This window comes from Lygodium microphyllum, chromosome 8 (assembly GCF_053477565.2).
Source record: "Lygodium microphyllum isolate KBCC chromosome 8, Lygodium_microphyllum_v1.1.10, whole genome shotgun sequence".
Classification (NCBI taxonomy): Eukaryota; Viridiplantae; Streptophyta; class Polypodiopsida; order Schizaeales; family Lygodiaceae; genus Lygodium; species Lygodium microphyllum.
Genome location: NC_141142.1, coordinates 61610606 through 61631654, shown reverse-complemented (window position 1 = coordinate 61631654; position 21049 = coordinate 61610606).

Below are 21049 nucleotides of genomic sequence, written 5' to 3'. Positions count from 1 at the left end.
AACTACCTATAAACTACACTTCATGAGGCATTAAAAGACTGCTTTACACAAGAAATAGTAAAGACTAAGGCTCTAAACCATGCTAAGGGAAACCATAGTGCATCAAGCCAACAACTAACAATCGGGTGGATGGCTGGCATAGCCATGACTTGAATCCTTACATGTTATATCATAGAGTCAAATGCCTTATCCAAAATTGACATACCAAATGAGAAAAATTATGCCTTACTCACTGCCTTGTACCATGAAGTAAGCCACAAAGAGAAACAATAAGCAGAGCCTCTCTAGTAGGATACTTATAGCCCTCTTTTGTAGTTACATAATCCATTCAAAAGATAGTCAAGACAAAATAAAGGCATACATATCATAATATGATGGATATACAAAATCTAAGTGGACTACCAAAACACTTCACTAGCTAGGTTGCTCATGAGCATCATGAGACTCACATGTAAACATCACATGAGATTGTTCCTACACATTATGACCATGTAATGTGAAAGATACAACTTCCCTTTGCTGAATTTTTTCTGAGGTAAGTTATCTTATCTTAACTTGTCGACCGATATCTTGCAAAACTTCACTAATATCAAATCTTATGGCATCAACATTAGACAATTGATTTTCAACTTTTTTTTTTAGGCTTCAAACCTTGAGACATCCTCCCAACAATGGAAACCCACTAATCATGCATAGCCTTGACCAAAGTATTCTTCATCATGGTAACAACAATCTACATAAACACAGATCTATCAAGATCTACATCCAAATCCAGTAACATATGAATCTCTTTATCAATATCTTGATTTTTTTGCATAGTATTAATGGCTACTTGCTCCAAACAGTTACTTTTTCTACAAAAGATCGCCACTTTCTTGTATTGGGTTAATTGTCACATGTAGTGGTAAACCTACTGCTTGCAATAGTAAACCAATTGCTTGTAGCGGTGAAGCTACTGCATGCAGTAGTAATCCTGCTACCTACAGTGGTGAATCTGTTGCATGCAGCAGTAGTTCACTTGTTGCTTACAATAGTAATCTTATTTTTTGCTACAATAATCTTGTTTCTTGCATGCGATAACCGTGTTTCCTGCAGTGGTGTTACAATCTCTTGCAGCAAGGTTGCAATCAACAAGAATGACATCTACTTTATCCATTCAAGACAAATAAATACTACTACCAACACTAAAATATCACCAACATAAGTGAAATGAAATATTGTCAAAGTTTGAGAACTATTTATCTCATAAAACTAACAAATAACCATAATATCCATAGAATTCTCCACTACTACTAACCTGTGAATCCTTCTTGGCTCATCATAATCAACTTGAATTAGTATTTGGAGCCTAAATCCATTAATTGCAAGTTTAATAATGTCTCCTTGCATTATAGCTAGAATGAAAGTATCTGCCAACAACTGCTGACAAATAACAATCCATAGTTCTATAGTATAACCATTTCAATGAAGTATGCCAGGGCTGAGAACTCATCACATATAATGACATCCATAATATATCATAGAGAATGATGCTATAGAACCATAACAAAATAAGTAGATTACTACTCCAACTGCAGAGAGTAATTGCATTAACTTGAAAAGATGTTAATGATAGCATTTTCATCATAATAAATGCATGACAATGTACCCAATTTGGGTATTGAATAAGACATTGTATCCTGAAAGAAATATGTAAGATAATCCACAACAACTTTTAATTGCTGATTTTTAAGTACTTGGAACCAATAATCATTATGTGGTTGTTGTATTTGCTATTTTTGAGGTTGTTGTAGCACTTTTGACTATTTTTTAGCTTGCTATAGTATATTTTGATGCTGTAGGAAGTTCAAGATTTCATCTTGCTACTGTAGGTACTACAAAAATTCAGCTTCTTGTTGCTATAGACACACGAAAAATACAAATTACGCTTATAGGAATTTTGGTTGCTGAATTTTGTTGCTGTTAACCCCAATACGAAGAAAGCAAAATGAAATAAAAAAGATGCAAAGCAAAGGCGGAAAAAAGGTAGCCCGATTGAAGAAAGAAGAGGAGAAAAGGCCAAAAACGCAATGGCAACCTTAAAAAGTCCAAGGCAAATGCAAAAGGGGAAAGGTGCATTTTAAAATACAAAGGCGCACCCTGAAATCTTGTAAAAGAGTGCCAAGCGGTGGAAAATCTGGAAAGCTAAAATAGAAGACAAAGACAAAGGCCAAGGCAAAGAGAAACGGAAGACAAAGGCGCACAAGGAAAAGCACAAGTAAAAACTTTTGTAAAAGAGTGCAAGCGCATCATGGTTAATTCAGGGAGCGCCAGGCTCTCACCCATGCAATTTGTAAATGTAGACAGGCGGTGGAAAGGAAGCTAGGAAGATAGAAGGACAATGGGAAAAAGGGCCTAGGCCCTGTAAAAAAGGGGAAAAAGGGATGATCGCCCAAAAGGGATTTAGGGTTTTGTATATAAAGTTGAAAAGTGAATGAGAAGCTCATTCTTGTGTGTGGCAAAAAGTGGCTCTCCTCTTCTTCTTCTTCTTTTTGTTCTTGCTTGCTTGAGCTTGTGCTTGAGAGAGGGAGCGTGAGAGTGTGAAGGAGTGAGTGTGTGAGGGTGAGGGACCGTGGGGTGGAGAAGCTCTCCATCTTCTCCTCTCTTCTTCTCTTATCTTCTCTTCTCTTCTCTTGCTCATGGTGATGGAGCTTGGAGCATGGAGCTTGAGGATGGAGCTTGCACTTGGATTGTGGAGCTATCGGAGTGCGCGGGAGAGGAGGTAACTCGAACGGCATGGAGGTAAGCTCGCTACACTCGTAGATATGGATAGTGCGTTGGCTATGTGAGAGGTAGCCATTAGTGCTCGGCTTGGAACACTTGAAACAATAAGCGATCCGTGGGTCTTGGCGGTTGAGTGAAAGCTCCCACATTTTAGTTCCGTTGCCGGGACCAGTGGATTCAAGCCTTGAGCACTTGCGCGCTTCGAATCGAGCATCGAAGTAAGGGCTTTCCCCGAACCGGTGCTTGAGATAGGTCGGAAGTGAGGGGGTCGAAGATGGTATTCGATCTCCTTGGCAGGTAGGGTTTTTGCTTTTTTGAGATTTATGTTGTGAGATGGAGTAGTGTAGGTATTTGCTTTGTGAATTGGATGCATTAGAGTAGGAGAAAACAAAGAAAAACAAAGAAAATAAGCATCAGGGTTTATTGTTGCAAAACAGGGTGAAACAGGGCAAAAATCGTGCAAAAAATGGTAAAAAGCTCTCTTGTGATGCCTAGGATCGGCAAATGAGCGATTGGGGGCATCAACACCATACCCGAGAAGGGGCATAAGAGCCAGAGGCCAAGGGAGAGCTCATTTGTGACCATTTCACAAAGAGAGAGAGAGAGAGAGAGAGAGAGAGAGAGAGAGAGAGCCATCGCACGATTCGCTCCGATCTCGCCATCGACGAGCCTACTGCTCTATTCAGGTATATGAATCCCTTCCCCTATCCCCCTAGATAGGATCTGGAGGTTTATGCTTGCTATGATTGGGTAAATCGCACGAATCGAGCAAGATCGACATCTCACTGTTGTCATCGCGCCGCATTCGGCCCGTCCGAGTGGCCGCTTCTAGGCCGAGTCCCAGAGTCAGTCCTCGGCCCACCACTCGACCCGAAACCCTAATCGGCCCTCGGTCTAGAGCTACTCGGCCTGTCTGAGTTGACCATTTGGACCATTGACTAGTTCGGCCCTTGGCCATGTGTCATATTCGGCCCTTGGCCCAAGTGCCTTAGCCCGTCCGAGTGACCTCTTCCGAATCGACCATTCGGCCCGTCCGAGTGACCTCGTCCGAATCGACCACTCGGCCTGTCCGAGTCTACCCTATTCGAGTCACGAATTTGGCCCTTGGCCCATGTATCTCGACTCGTCCGAGTGACCCACTCGGACCTTGCAATTCGGACCAGTTGGGTCGAGTGAAAATTTTTATCAAATTCTCAGAAATTTGACCTGACCCGGCTGGCGCAAACTGTGAAAGTCCTTTTGACGCTCAGAACTCGATTCTGGCACATGGAATAGACGAAATCGTATGGAGCAGCCGCTTAGCAGCTTGAAGTAGGCAGCAGCGAGACCCAGAGACCTAGACGCAAAATGCTGAGCAACTAAAATCTGATTGACCAAAAACAAACGATGCAACATATTAGAAAAACCGTGAACCCCGAAATTGATCCCAAAGGCTATGTAGAGCTAAAGGCACATCACAGACCCATCACTGGGCTGAAACTTAGAACAATAGTTTTAAATTTGGCTAAACGGTCCTCCGAATTGCGCATGGTGTTTACTGTAACGGCCCTACGGGCTGGGGGGGACTGAGCGCACCCCCCCTCCCCCCGACCCCCGCAAAAAGGGCTCTGCCCCCTCCGCGCCTCCCCCAATTAGGTTGGAGTGAAAACACGCGCTGTGACAAGACCCCCAAATTAGACCTTAGTGTAGTAATGGCTCTACACGATCGTGGATCCTCACTGACAAAAGAGCAACCAAAAGCCCATACCCGAACCGAGAGAAACAGAGACCCTAGAACCTCAATGGGCCAATCTAGCCAATAAGGGCAAGGAGGCCACACTGCAAAAACACATACGTGTTGCATTCGGACTACATCTAGTCAAAGCGGAAGGCAACAACATCAGGCTACACTAGCAAGAATGACTAGATATGACAGTCCTGACAATAGATGCTCCTTGAATAGCCCTGCACTGACAAGACAAGACATCAGTGGAGAATCCACATCTGGTCGTGCAGTTGGGGGCTCGAGGGCATTTGTCAGAAGGCTTAAATTTACAAGCCAAGACCCGGAAGATGAAGACATAGTACCACCTACTTATCTTAGGGTCAAACTCACTGCGAAAAGAGAGCGTACGATCAATGCTCTGATTGATGAAGGAGCAGATTTTAATGTCTTGACCTATGAGGCATGGACCCTACTAGGCCAACCAGAGCTGACACCGACTAATGCAACTCTTAGCACTTATGGGGGACCTCCACAAGCACTCATAGGGAAGTGCAATGTCCTTGCAACAATTGAAACTGAAAGCTTGCCTATCCTATTTCATGTTCCTCCAAATAGTGCTACATATGGTAAGGAAACCCTCCTGGGAAGACCCTTCAAAAGGGCGACCAAATGTGAGGGTGACTATGTAGCACAGAGGATACACCTGACACTACCGGGTGTGAGGATAGTCACAACCTTTACCAAGGGTGACCTCATCTAACCGCGAGGGAAAGGCAAGGAAGGTGCTGACATAATGGTCAAGCCTACTATCGAGAGCAAGGACTTGTTGGAAGAGCTGATGCAAGCACAGGCCGAACAACGAGAACCAGTGAGTGAGGCCACGCTTGAAACAAGAAGGTCAAGAGACAATGCCAAGGACGGGCTTTGGACTTACAGATATCATAGAAGACCCCAAAGAAGCCCAAGCCTCATAGACAAAGGCATCGATGGAGGGTTAGCACAATGCCGCGATGGATATCCAAAGCGTTGCTATGTGCTCAAGGGTATTACGCATGTAATCGATGGATGTGGGTGCCAAAATCCCCTGCTAAACCATCTCTATCAGCTGAAGGCAAGATTGCATCAAGAGCAACGAAGCACATGAGGAAATCTAAGAGAAACTCTAGGTCTCGAGGTAGGAGACCGGACATGAGTGTTCGAAAGAAAGAGCCTCAGCCTAGCATGCTTACTAAGCAGATGTCATATGTAGCCATTGAGCGTGCACAGAAGCCATTAGTGCCCAAAGAGCCTTTGATTTTCCAAGAGGATAATAGGCATCATAGGCACAACAGTGCTCATGGAAAGGCTGATCGCTCAACAAAGCAAATGGCACAATTGTCTAATAGCCTCGAGCAAATCATTCAGCTAGTGCCAAGTCCACCTAAGGGTCCTAGATCTCCTACATCCTCTTTTCCCAAATGGACACAGGAAGCACAACAGCGGTCTTCAATGGCGGTTGCTCACTCCCAATCTCTATCTCCATCAAAGCATTCGGATGTCCAAGAGATAGGACATGACACCACCCTTAGCTCTCAACCTAAGGACATGCCTGTGCAATCCACCGTGGCTAGCTCAACTGATACTCAATCTACGCAAGTGAATGCTCTAAGGGCAACAAAAGACACAACCACTTCCAATTGCCCTAAGGACTTGACACCGCAATCCACCAATAGTAGCAAGTCCACTAAACTAGTTGCTAGTACTTCAAATCAGGGATCACAACAGTCCCTTGCGGAACGTATCCTTAGTGGTTTACCTGTGGAGGAGGTGTCGCAACCAACTTCATTAACAACTCCAGCACTCCCAAAGCGCCTAAAGCCTAGGCTGGAGGAGTTAAACACATGGGAATTGGCTGAAGGGCAAGACTCTCCCAAAAGGGACATAGTTGTATCCTCACAACCTGGCGAGGCTAATCAGCAAGCCACGGCTATGTCCCATGAGGACACACTAGAGAAAGGAAATGCTGAGGCCCAACTAAGCACAACAACGGTTGACCTAGTCCAGGGTCCTGAGTCGTTGAGAGATACACCTTCCCTGACCAAGAAAAAGAGGAGAAAATAGCAAAAACAACAATAGTTGTAGGTGGTTGTGGACCCCAAGAACATTGAGACGAAGAGTGCTAGAGAGTTGATGAATGAAGCATCGAGTCCATCCACCAATGAACCCATTGATGCCTCTCCTAATAGTGGTGAAACCTCAGACACATCCGTGTGCTCTGAAAAATCAAAGCAGTCGTTACCATCAATGGCTGCTTGCAACGCTCAATCCATCGACAATGGAACTTGCATTGACCAATCAAGAGTGGATATAACGATGTCGCAACAGGGTGACCAACTTATACCAGTCACATCCAAGGAGAACCATGACGCAATAACGAAGCCTCAGGAGAAACATGGAAACCCCAAGAGCATAAGAAATCCTAGCATTGGCCAAACTTGTGCATCTAGGCCTGAGCCCCCAGCTACGCTAAAACCCAGGCAAACTCCTAGAACCTTGCATGAGATAGCAACCGAGCAAGCCCTCGTTGAACATAGAAGTGTCACAGAATGCTTAACTGAGTTGGATGCTAAGCTCAAAGTGTTCGCACATATCTATGTCATGGTAGACATGCGCGCATTCCCTAAAGAGCAGCTCGAAGAATACTTGCCATTTCCCTTATCTTGGGAAGAGCAAGAACATCTTGACAAGCACTATAACAGGCTCCTGTATGAGCGCATGCGACTCATCTTTGGCGAGGAAGCCAACGAACTGTGCTTAACTGTCACATTCAATGATCCACTCTACCAACCCAATCTCTTAGAGATAGAGCAACTAGAGTGACTATCAGAGGGCCAAAGTCAATTTGAATAGCGTTGGTGTGAGAACCGCATTGCAATGGCCGAACTAGGAGCCTAGATCATGACAGTCTTAGAGGAGTGATTGGCCAAATGGCGGTCTCAAAGAGATCCAACCTATGTGGCACCAACTTCCCTTAGAGTGTGCTGACTGCCATTCGGGGTATGGACTTAGCTGAACCTAGCCAAGAGAACTCTCTACTTGATAAGGTTCTCACTGAGGAGGAGTTACATGTTGCCAGTAGACTCGGACAAGGTTCCATGCTACTCAATGTTGCAAAATATCTATCGGTATTGAGTAAGCTGCCACGAGTGTTGGACGCGTGCACCACGCTCCAGTTCAATCCAGAGTTCTACAATTGGCTTTTATCCTTGTGAAGCAACATGGATTCATGGATATGTATATAAATAAACAATGACTTTTGTAACCTTGTATAGATACTATCAACATACACAAGCAATAATAGTCAAGCGCAGGCAGAAGAGTTGGGATCAACAGGCTAAGCTCTTCAGGTCCTCCTCTCACCACACATTTAGAAGTTGTGTGACCATTTCCACCTCTAGATGGATGGCATGCAACCCTCAACACCACCATAGGAAGCTCTTGCCAATATCTCTGAAGGTGGGGACAGGGTACCATCCCTTTCTATACACCTTTCCCCTTTATGGTCTATACTTCCGGGGATGATCCCTGGCCCGCTCCCTGACAACCGGTCCACGCAACTTAGCATAAGCCAGGATCTGCTAATGGCTGGAGGCCAAATGAACATCATCACGAGGGCCATCCCTCTACAACAAGCACTGCACAACTCACCTCTCCCCTTCTCGTCATATGCACTTGATAACCCACACCATAATCCCTTACATGCGAATGGTTTTATCCTGTATCAATGACTAATCCTTGGTTCGCATCTTGCAGGTCCCTCTATGAGGAAGACATGGAGCACCTAGGGCAGTTGGCTTGCAAAGACGCTCTCCGTTGTCGAAGGGAACATACAGCACATGCCCCTCCACCGGTGCGTTATGTGCCTACCCTCAAAAGGTATGCAACGAAACAAGGACCCAAGCGACACCGCCCCGGACGTAGGCCAAAGAATCCCCAAGTCAGAGGGGTAGAAGCTCAAAGAAGCACACAAGGTGTGGCAACACCGATCATACCAGCCCCCAATAGGTGCTCGAGCACTAGGTGCTCGAGCACTAGGTGCTCGAGCACTAGGTGCTCAAAGGCTGAAAGGGCTGCTCGAAACAAGGAAGAATTCGATGCCTTGTTCAAAAGCATCTTGGAAATGGTTGCGGCCAGACCATTCACGTCCCGACCGACATCTTCCCTACCCAACCACACAGGAGCCCCTCACCAGCAGAGCCTCAGTTGCCTAACCACCCGGACTCACCCCACCTTGTGCAAATCAAGTAGCCCCTACGATATGCAAGCAGCTTAACAAGCCATCTCGCCATAACTTTTTGTCTTTTGATGATTAAAGGGGCAGGATCCCCACTTGTACACACTTCCTTTGCCTATCGTTAATATATGCCACGTCTTCAACAAGCACTGAAATAGGCATTGCAATCAGCATCGTAGCATTTTGAAAAGTTATATCTTGACATGATTGCATTTGTTCGTTGTACTTGACACATGCGACTTGCATATACTCTCGTGAAGTGACAAGTGGATGCAGGATGACATAGGTCTTCGTGCAAACGTGTTCAACACCCAAGTCACCACAAGACCACCAGCCGCATAAAGAACTGCAACAAAGCCACACTGCCAAACGTGAAAAATCACCATTGTGAGTGCCCACATCACACGAACCAAAGCATCGTCATGGACTAGGCTCTCTTCTTGGGTCAAGCTCTACAGTGAGCTCACGATGGTTGTTACCTCAATCGTACCAACATCGCAACAACGGCTTCTGTAACAACGAGGCTAGGGCACAATCATCATTGCCATATCCAATTCCTGAGCCTTCGAAGCTTGATATTTCCCAGCCCATTGAAAGGTTGATAGCCTCAACATATTGCAATGGTTGTACTCAGGCAAGTCAAAAAAAAAAGAAGAAAATAAGAAGCACCCACGATCACAGCACCACACCTAGGGGGTCCTCAAATTAGGTGCGCCCAGCGACCTTGGTCGGCTGGCTCCGTCCCTAGTCCCCTAGCCCCCTAGCATCAACCACAATAGTTCAGGGCACATCAAGGGCAGGATAGACCTAGGGAGCTTGTCTCGCCTATGGTTAGACTTGTCACCCTGACCCATTCACACAATTCCCTCTTGCACTCTGCCTTAATACCATTGCAATCAATTGTGGTGAGCACTGCACGAATGACCATGAAAAGTATACTGTCCTCATCGCACATGCCCAATGTCTACCATCTATGATAATGCAGTATCCATGTCTTCTATTATGTTACATCGTGCAATCACAATGCACAGGATGTCGCATACACCTTCACGTGTACTTCTTCCCACCATGGACGACTTTGCTTCATCCACACGTCATTATGAGAAACCAGCCCGCGGTCTTCTACTTACGTAATATCTAAGTATGCACGAGCACTCACATAATATCTGTACCGAAGTATATACATAGTTTGGGTCCTCAAGTGCAGGACAATACTCTCAGCTTGCTTAGAGTTTGACCTATCTCCCAAACTAATTAAACTATGTCTTGTGCACGATAAAGAAAACTAGCACTACCCCTAGGGAGAAACCACCTATGAGAGGTTTTCAATTGTAGGTATCGAAGACTCCAACAAAGGTGTCGTTCGCTCTTCATCAACACTCAACTCTGAATTCCTATCCTTAGTACCCTGTAAGCCTGCCAAGAATCATCATGTATAGAATCCCCAACAAACCGCCACTTGTACTCCATCCGTACAACCCCCCCAACGAACAGCCCTACCACCAACTCCCATTGCCCTACCACCTACCGCTTAACACACCAACGTGCCCCCAATGACCTTTCTCCCCACCACTGCCAACACTCAGCCATGGCAACCACATACGTCCTTGCCACCCACATCTTCGGTGCATGCTCACGCCTGCTACATACGATGGTGAGTGCCATGGGACTGGCACTCGTCTAGGAGGGGGGTAATGTTAACCCCAACACGAAGAAAGCAAAATGAAATAAAAAAGACGCAAAGAAAAGGCGGAAAAAAGGTAGCTCGACTGAAGAAAGAAGAGGAGAAAATGCCAAAAGCGCAAGGGCAACCTTAAAAAGTCCAAGGCAAATGGAAAAGGGGAAAGGTGCATTTTAAAATACAAAGGCGCACCCTGAAATCTTGTAAAAGAGTGCCACGCGGTGGAAAATCCGGAAAGCTAAAATAGAAGACAAAGACAAAGGCCAAGGCAAAGAGAAACGGAAGACAAAGGCGCACAAGAAAAAGCGCAAGTCAAAACTTTTGTAAAAGAGTGCAACATCATGGGTTAATTCAGGGAGCGCCGGGCTCTTAGCCGTGCAATTTGTAAATGTAGACGGGCGGTGGAAAGGAAGCTAGGAAGATAGAAGGACAATGGGAAAAAGGGCCTAGGCTGCGGCGGTTGGCCATGTAAAAAAGGGGAAAAGGGGATGACCGCCCAAAAGGGATTTAGGGTTTTGTATATAAAGTTGAAAAGTGAATGAGAAGCTCATTCTTGTGTGTGGCAAAAAGTGGCTCTCCTCTTCTTCTTCTTCTTCTTGTTCTTGCTTGCTTGAGCTTGTGCTTGAGAGAGGGAGCATGAGAATGTGAAGGAGTGAGTGTGTGAGGGTGAGGAACCGTGGGGTGGAGAAGCTCTCCATCTTCTCCTCTCTTCTTCTCTTCTCTTCTCTTCTCTTCTCTTCTCTTGCTCGCGGTGATGGAGCTTGGAGCGTGGAGCTTGCTTAAAGCTTGCACTTGGATTGTGGAGCTACCGGAGTTCGCGGGAGAGGAGGTAACTTGAACAGATTGGAGATAAGCTCACTACACCCGTAGATATGGATGGCGCATCGGCTATGTGAGAGGTAGCCATTAGTGCTCGGCTTGGAACACTTGAAACAATAAGCGGTCCGTGGGTCTTGGCAGTTGAGCGAAAGCTCCCACAGTTGCTATAGGCACACAGAAAATACAAACTATTCTTAAAGGAAATTTGGTTACTAGTATAGGGAGTTTGGTTTGTTGCTTATAGGAAGTGATGATATTGTTGCAGGAATTTAGAGTCCTATTGTACGAATTGCTGAAATTTAGGCTCATGCAGATCATTCTGAAGATTTCTTGATATAGAAAATGGTAATATACACTTGCTACAAGCATCCACTTCATACATCATCGGCACTTTCATTGTTAAGAACCAATCAACATGAATAACATCATGTTAGAAGTCAAGCTCACTTCAGTTTGTCTTTATGAGTGACTGACATCTGTGACAGCTAGTGTGTGTGTACAACTGTCTCCATGTGACTACATTGAATAAGTCGGGTGTGTGTTAGTCAGTGACCTGACTAGAGTTAGTCAGTTAGGTCTACACCTAGTCTAGTTTACTTTTACATTGTATTGTGTGCTTCTCAGTTAGTTCTTGAATAATGAAGAAAACACAATGAGAGCCTGAAGGCTCATGGATATGGAGTATTCCCCGTCTCTCTCTCCCATCTTTGAACATGGTATCAGAGCATTGCGAGGTTGAGCTCTCTGGAGCAGGAGGGAGTCAAGAAGACTTGAAGAAGCTGAAGAACAAGGTTTTTTGAAAACAAGACAGGCTACCATTACTCTGTCAAGGTATGCATTTGCTCATTTGGACTCTATGCTTTATCACAGTGGTTGAGGCCTTTCTGGGAGCCATGGTGGGCATCTTTGAGCATATGTAAGTGCTCATTGAGCCTCATAATGAGGAGGACCAGCTGTCAAACCAGATCTGGAAATCAACGTGACTGCGCCTGCTGGACTGCTGATCACAGATCTTTGCAAACTATCAACTACATCATTTACTAAGTGATATGGAGCTTGTCTACACCTTCTGAAGGTACTTGAAGACTACAGGAAGCCATTGCTTGTATTGGAGCTCTGCTATGAGCTGGGAACAGAGTACACAGATCTATGAAACAGTCTTGAACTATTGGAAAAGTGAAAGGACAGCTTGCATTTGATGATCATTGAGCTACAGAAGCTCTTGGTTATGCCCAAAAGCATCAACAAGGCGTAGACATTTGCTTGGAGGCCGTATGTATATGTTCTCATGTGTTGGAGCTAGTTTTTTATGACTAAAATATTTAGATTTGGAAATATTTTAATGGTTGGCAACTGTCATACACAGTGAATAGCAAGCATTGTATCTTGTTGAAGCAATACATGTCACTTTGGAGCTTCTATCACCTATATGAACTGACATATGCATGCTGAATGTATGGAGGATTGTGGAAAGCATTGGATGCTGCTGAATACTCAAATCTGGACTTGAAATAATTGCCTTGACAGTACTTGGGCTGGTTATGAAGAGTCATGGTTATGAACAGTCATGTATTCCTTGACAGTGATTAATGAAGACAGGTTGTCTATGCCTACCCAAATGCTCATGTATTGAACCTATCACTTCAAAGTGAATGTATGACATGTCTTGAAGATTTTTGGAGCTGGAATACATCTTGGTTACCAAAGTATTGGTTGTTTGTAATCTGTGAGCAGATTTATGTCACTTGTACTTGCTGGATATGCACTACTTTGTGCTCGAATGGTTATGTTTGGATTGCCACATGTACTAGCAGATACTCTGGATTTTTTGGGACATGTATGACATGTATACACATTGATTTTGGCCTTGAAATTGCTGTTGGTTACTCACAATCTACAGTTTTCAGATTGCATCTTTGGTCCCTGGCAGTGAGGTTGCACGAGTTTAAACTGAAGCAAATACATAGCGTATGTATTGACTGTTTTACCTATGGGTTAGACAATTTGTTTTGGGTTATCAGTGGGCTGAAATACCTTGGTTTTTTATTGCAATTAGTTGCAAAAAACTGCCATAAATTATTGTGGACTGAACTTGGTCAGTCATACTTATTGGTTTGCAGGTAGTTAAATATCTGACAGAGAGTCTATTGCATCATGGCTAATGCACATGGAACTGATAATATCACTCATATAGTTGGAGAGAAGTTAGACAACAAGAACTTTGCATTATGGAAATTCAGAATGAAGAACTTTCTAGTTGGCAGGGGTTATTGGGATCTATGTACAGGAGATGAGGCTGCTCCTAAGTTGCCTGCAACGAATCCAACTAATGAACAGAAAAGAGCTCATAGGCTATGGAATGAGAGAGCACGCAAGGTGCTGCATTGGTTTTCTCTATGTATATCTGATGCTATGGTAATTCAAATCACTGGATGTGAGACTCCGAAGGATGCTTGGGACATACTGATGAAAAATTATGGAACCATGACACATGCACGAAAGATCCAATTGAAACAGCAGTCCAACAACATATCTAGGAATGGCAGGAGCATCCAGGTGTATACCATAGAGATTAAGACCATAGTTGATCAACTTGCTACCATTGGCTCAAGTGTATCAGAAGATGATATGATTGTTGTTGCCTTGAATGGATTAGGGAAAGAGTATAAAGCTTTTGATACATCCATTTCTGTTAGAGAAGAGCCCCCTACCTGGGAAGAGCTAGTTGCTTTGTTGCTGCATGAGGAGGTCAAACTTGGTTTGAATACAGGTTCCAATGCATCTCAGAATAGAGACATTGTGTTATACTCTAGCTAGCGTGGCAGAGGATTTAGAGGTCGTGGTTCATTTCGAGGTCGTGGTGACACTCGTAATGCTTATGGACAGCCGCAGCAGCAGGGTAATTGGCATGGTGCAAATAACAAGGCCAGTGTGGATCTGGCGGGTTTAGAGGTAGGGCGAGATCACCCCACGGTAGAGGTGGTGGATCTGGTTCATGACAGTCATCTGATCAGTCCAACAAGGACAAGGATTGCCATTATTGTGGCAGGTATGGGCACATTGCAAAAGACTGTTACAAGAAGCAGGGAGATATGAAGGCAAAGGGCAGACAACATGGGCACTATGCATCTTCCAGTGGTGCTCATGATGAGCAAGTTGATAGACTCTTTGCCATGCAGCATGTATCCAAAAATGTATCGAGACATAATAGAGATGATAAATGGTACATTGACTCTGGAGCATCAAACCACATGACACCACATGGAGAGTGGTTTGATGAGATGGTTGCAGGTACACATGGTCATGTATGTACTGGGGATGACACCCAACATGACATAAAGCATAAAGGAATTGTTCCTCTCATGATGCCTGATGGCAAGAAGAAAGCCATGCATGATGTATTACATGTACCGACCATAACAAAGAATCTTTTGTCTGTGGGCCAAATGGCAGAATAGAATCTGCAAGTGAGATTTAACAAAGATGGATGTTTCATTGAGGAGTATGGAAATGGCTGCAAGTTAATTGCCAAGGGCAGAAGGGATGGCAGGATGTTTACATTGGATGCGGCCATTCCGGGACTTAAGGCAGCCATGTTTGCTCATGATGAGAGTGTCATTTGGGATGTAGAGATTTGGCACAAGCGGATTGGACATGTCAATGTACAAAAGCTGAAATCCCACCTATGTTGCCCCAACATGATTCTGAGTGCTTGCTCTTTGCCTCTCAGAATCAACCATCGGAAGACCACATTATGCTACACCCTTGCTTGGACCAGAGGACAAGCTTCATGTCACCAGTCGCATATGTTTAGGGGATTTCCTCGTGGATGTCCTCGCCTATATCACACATGTGGGCATTAGGCCATGTGAGATGGACCCTTATGTATCTACAGAGTATAATCCTCATTTCTATGATTGGCTATTGCAAAAAGAGCCCACCAATAATAGTCAGTCCCCAATTTCTTCTACATAAATAATATTTAGTTTAGAGGTTATCAACTCATGGTTATATTTCTTTATATATTCAAAAAAAGTTTGTATATAATATAAAAACTTGCACCATGGAAACCTCTTCAACACACCAACCAACCCTCGCAATCTAGGGAGCCTTGTAAATTTTTTGGAAAAGAGACCTAATTATATGAGTCATTTATGCAAATACCTAGGGAAAAGTAAAGTAAGCTTGATCCTAAATCTAAGAAATGCATTTTTATTGGCTATAGAGAGTCAAGTGAAATGGGCTATCACTTATGGCATCTTGAATCTAGAAGGGTGGTATGCAGCCATGATACCATCTTTAATTAGAATAAGATGCATAAGTAGCCTATCAAAATGGTTCGAGATTCACATATTGGTATTTCAGGAAGATGCATAGCCAACACATGAGCAAATTACTGGGCCCATTCCACATTATGTAAGGCTTGGACAACCAACAAATGTTGAGATGGGGGTGCCACAAGCTGGTGGACAACCTCATGTCTTATAGGATAGATAAGTGTGGGATACCTAGATGCTCTTATTGAGCCACTTTTACATAGGTCTACTAGGGTTTCTAAACCGCCAAATAGTCATGGTCCATGGATTGTGGTGAGCCTTCTTTTTGTGTAGATGCTATGACTAGGGATGGCAGTCACAACAAGTAGAAGAGGGCTATGCAATCACAGTTGGATTTTTTGGAAAGAAATGCTACATGGGAGCTAGTTCCTTTGCCTAAGGGCAAACATACATTGCCATGTAAGTGGGTCCACAAAAGCCTCTCTTCTCATCCTCATCCTCTCATAGTTGCCCTACATCCTCTCCCATCTCTCAAGGAGAGTGTGAATAATTTCTATTTAAGTACTTGATAGAGTCTCTATTATGGATACATTCAAAAGGTCCATAGCATGGCTGCATCTCACCGTCCAAATATACCAAGCTATGATACCGGCAATCAACTCCCCTCTGTGGTAGTGCCCCTTGATCCAATGTGCCTATGAGTAATCTAGAATGAGAATCTTCTTCAAATGCTACCTTCGACCACCAACACATGGGATGTCACCTCAACCTCCTATGGCTTCCACAGCCACTCCCCTACTTATCCAAGAGTTAGAGATTCCACAATAGTTGTCTATGGCAACACCACAAACTAAAGTAGCATAGATTACAGTAGTAAAACAAATAGATCCACCTACTACTAGTGATCCAAGAGTTGATCCCATCATAGGTACCCAACACCTAGTAGGGTAGAGAGGGGGAGGAGACACAAGAGAGTGAGCAGTAGGTAGAGGACTTGGACGCATACAACGAGTACTTCCCCCCACTACACCTAGCAATAGAGCTAATAGAGAGGACACATGGGAGAGCGTATACTAGGAGACAATAAAGACAAGTGTGTGCTATAGAGCCATGCTACTCTAAGAGGTTGAGATGCATGCCATGAGGATACTCTCATGGAATGTACAAGGCTTTGGAGGATGACACTTTAGGCAAGGCCGAAGCATCATGAGGTAGGATTTGAACATAGTATTAGTAGGAGGACTAATTGGTTTTCTCATGTTACAAGAGCACCATCTCTTGGTGGCAAAGAGGATATCCCAATGTTGCAAGAAGTTATTGCCAAGCTAGAGCCACACTTATTGGGCAACAATTGTGGGAGATAAAGAGATATAGGCTAGAGTATGCATATGTATTGGGGAGTAATGGAACTAATCGATACAAGTTGGGGTATTGTGCTTCCAAGGAGAGCTATGTAGGTCTCAGTAAGAGTGAAGTCAATTATTGGTATGTTGGTCATTTTTTATGCCCTAAATGGCCACTAAGTTAGGAGACAATTTCGCTACCACATGTGGATCAGTGCATAGTAGGGGGCAACTTTAATATGGTGAGACTCTTTAGGATATGATAGGCAGATACACATAAACTATTAGAGGAGGAGAGCAGGTTTCTTAGGAGGAGTTACTATTTCAAATCAGAGGCCAGACCCATGGTTCACAACAAAGTTTGGCAAGTCAATATGCTCACTTCAATTCTCTAGGAGAGACATGGCAATGAGAGCTAGAACTTTCTCTAGGATTGACTGTTTTTATGTCAATGATTGCGCTTATAACAGGGGCAACCTAACAAGCATCATACCTAACATGATTCTCTCAAACCACTCATCGATTTAGCTACTTCTTTTTGAGAGAGTTGAAGAACCCCACTCGAGCATTAGGATTCCAAAGCACTTGTTTTATGAGGACAACCTTAGAGAGTCTATCACATAGATATGGAGATCTAGACCCTTCTCAATTGGACGAGTAGCTAGCAACTTGGATGAGAGCTAATAGAAGATCAGTTCCTTCTTCAAGGAGGAGGCCACGAGGAGTAGAGAGGGACTTTTGAAGGAGTGATCTACCAAAGCATCATTGCATACCTTACAAAGGGGAGAGGAGAGACAATGAGGGTGTAAATGGACAATTGAGAGGATGCACATCACCAAAGCAAAGATTGATGCTATGAAGGAAGCCAAATCAAAGTACATGTTTCACACAAGAGCTTCTTTCTGGACTCAATCTGGTGACAAGGTTAACATAGATTTATTTGCACCACTAGGCAAAAACACTCTAGACATGCTGTTAGGAGACTCACGAGAGCATATGGATCCATTACACATGGCCCTTTGGAGGCAAGACAGGTGGCTACATAGCTTTCCTTGGGTCTACTACTCAATCCCCTAGCTTGAGGAGAATGGAGAGATAGTATGGTAGAGCACAAAAAAGGTGATTATAGATAGGATGAGTAGATACTTGATGGCCCGTTTTGCAAAGGAGGAGGTGCAAAAGGTGCTTTTGGCACTACCCTTAGGCAAGTGTCTAGGAGAGAACAAACTATATAAGTCCTTTTTGAATGATTGGGATCTTATCAATGTGGACCCCATCTCAGCTTTCTAGGAGATCATGGCATTAGAGGTCATGCCAGAGAGACTTTTTGAGGCATTGATTTACCTCATTCCCAAAGGACGTGGAGATAGACTAGAGATCACACAATGGAGACCGATCAGGTTGCTTGGAACTGCCTATAAGGTCCTTGCAAAGGTGATCAGTCTTAGATTAGCCCCATTGATGCCAGATATCATCCACCCCACACAGAGACACATGTTTCCAAGAGTGTAGCATCTTGGACAACATCTTCACTTTTTTTAAGTCCACTACTTCCAATTTAGGAACCACAACCCTATCGCGTTACTTCTCAACTTTGAGAAGTCCTAATGCGTTGATGGGGAGTTCTTGGAGAGTGCAATGCTCAAGATGAGATTACTAGAGAAGTGGCTTAGGGAATACTGACTCTCTACTCCTCAGCCATAGCCAAGTTATGACTAGAGTGAGGCACGAGGTGGTAGATTCAACATTCAAATACCAGTTAGACAAGACTGTCCACTAGTCCCCTTCTTGTTCTTATTTGTAGCAAAAGCCATGAGCTTATGCTTGAGAGGCCGATCTACAAACATCAGAGCCATCAGGTTTTCCATCCTTGAGTTTGAGGAGCTTTTGGATGTGGAGTTTACATATTACATAGCAATATATCTAGATGGGGATGAGAGTAACTTTAGGGCCTTTGTATCTGCCATGGAGATATTTTGTAGAGTAGCAAGTGCCTTAATTAATTGGCACAAGTCGTATGGATTTTTGGGTATGTGACACTAGGTAGCCCTAGTGCCAACTCCATGAGGACTTCACATGGGTTCCCTGTGAGACAATAGTGAGATAACTTGGATGCCATGTGGAGATTGACATTACCTTAGAACAACAACTTGCACCTCTCCTCTTAAGCATAAGATAGAAGCTTCTTTATTGGAGCTCAGTGAGACTCTTGCTATCACAAGAGTAGCAGTCGCCAACCACATCCTTATTGCAACTATGTGGTACATCACTTCCTATTGGACTTTCTACAAGTCATGCATCAACTAGGTGAAGCACCTATTAAGAACTTCATTTGGTCCAAAGGAGACACAAATCCAGCTAGGACGAAGGTTGCTTGGAATGTCATCATCCAACCTAGATCCAAGAGAAGGTTGGGGATCATAGACCCAAATAGCTAGAGCAAATCCTTAATGGCTTAAGCTCATTGTTAGGGGTTTGCTTCCAACTAAGGAGCCCTGGAAGAAACTTCTAATACGGAGGCTATAGGTTATTGCACCTGCACACAAACCATGGCAACCCAGTATCCACTAGATTTTTCAAGAGATCAGGACTAGGGACTTAGGGAGGAGATTTGAGGTCAGGTTACTATTATCAAAGCACGGTAATCTATACTACTAGGGCTTCACTAGTTACCCTCCACTACATCCAAAGAAAAGAGAAGGCAACCTCTTCTCTTCAATCGCCTTTTGAGATTAGACTCTAGCCATGGTCTTGGACAAAGGACAAACTTATCATGGGGGAGATTTTCTATACATGTTATTGTATAAATGGAAGATTGGCTTGCATTCCAAGAGCTACCACAGGAGGCTCAAAGATAGAGACTACAGGGGCTCAAGGGAGCCATAATTATGATTGAGGTTGTGATGGAGGGAGTTCCACCAGATTGACAAATAGAGACATGCACCTCTCAGACTTGGTTTGGTCTCTTTTCTAGATAGGGCATTCTTCTAGTAGTCTTTTGTAACTACTAGAGATAGGACATTTACGTTTATAGCTAAAGAGGATGGCCATCTCCAGCAAGAGGACCTTGACCAGATAGCATTCATTGGATGCTCCATACAGAGAATCAAAGTAGTGTCTCACTTCAAGAGGAAGTGGCAAATTAACCCAAACCCAACCACCTGTTTGATTGATGGATTACTAGAGGAGACTTCTACAGAGATTTTAGTGGAATCCAAGAGAGTGGGTGTGGAGGGATCTGAACCTTGCGATGTGCCCTTCTTTGGCTACACTACTACGTTGGGGAGGAGAATACACATGAGTGCGATCAAAGCACAACCAATAGGCTCCCCCCATTGGGATAGAGAGGGAATCACAAAGGAATTCCTATGTAACTTTTGGAGGAGGCTACATGTCAACTTCAAGCCTAGGAACATATCTTTCTTCCTATGGCTTGTAGCTCACAGGAGCCAATTGGTACATGGCTTGGATATGTCAAGGACACAATAGCATGCATCAGATGTGACGAGCTAGTGGAGACAGAGACATTACATATGGGGTTGTCCTAGAGCCCATGAGGTTTGGAGGTCCATCATGTTTACGTGAACCATTTGAGACAAACTCAATATCATGCACAATATTAGATCTCTTAATAGATTTGTGTATATGTGCATGTGCACATGCACATGCACATGTCTGTGTACACATACAAGGTAGATCTACATCTAGCAACGCTCTATTTTCTGATAAAAGGAATACTAAAGTAGGGTCCTAGACAACCTAAAAATGCATAGTAGAACTCTCCATCTGTGCTAGATTTACACCCTTGGTAATAGGAAATAAGAAAAGGAATATAGAGCAAATGGAAAAGGACAATGCAATCATGATCTAAGACAAAATCCAAGGATGATACCCCTAGATGAATGCCTCCAAAAACTGGAACACAATCTAATGAACTAGCAAAGAGTAATGATTGCCCTCCAATATGGGTATCTATTGGTTAGCTACATCAAAAGGATGAATAAAATACATTGTATCATTTCATAGTCTATACTTCACAATGTCAAGGCCTTGAGTTAAAGGCTCCTCAAGGATCAAAGCAGTATCCACCAATCCACTACTATCATGCTCGCATAGCACAATATAGTTCATCACCAAAAGATGGTAAAATATGTAAATTTGAACATGTCAAATGAGTATGGCTAGTGC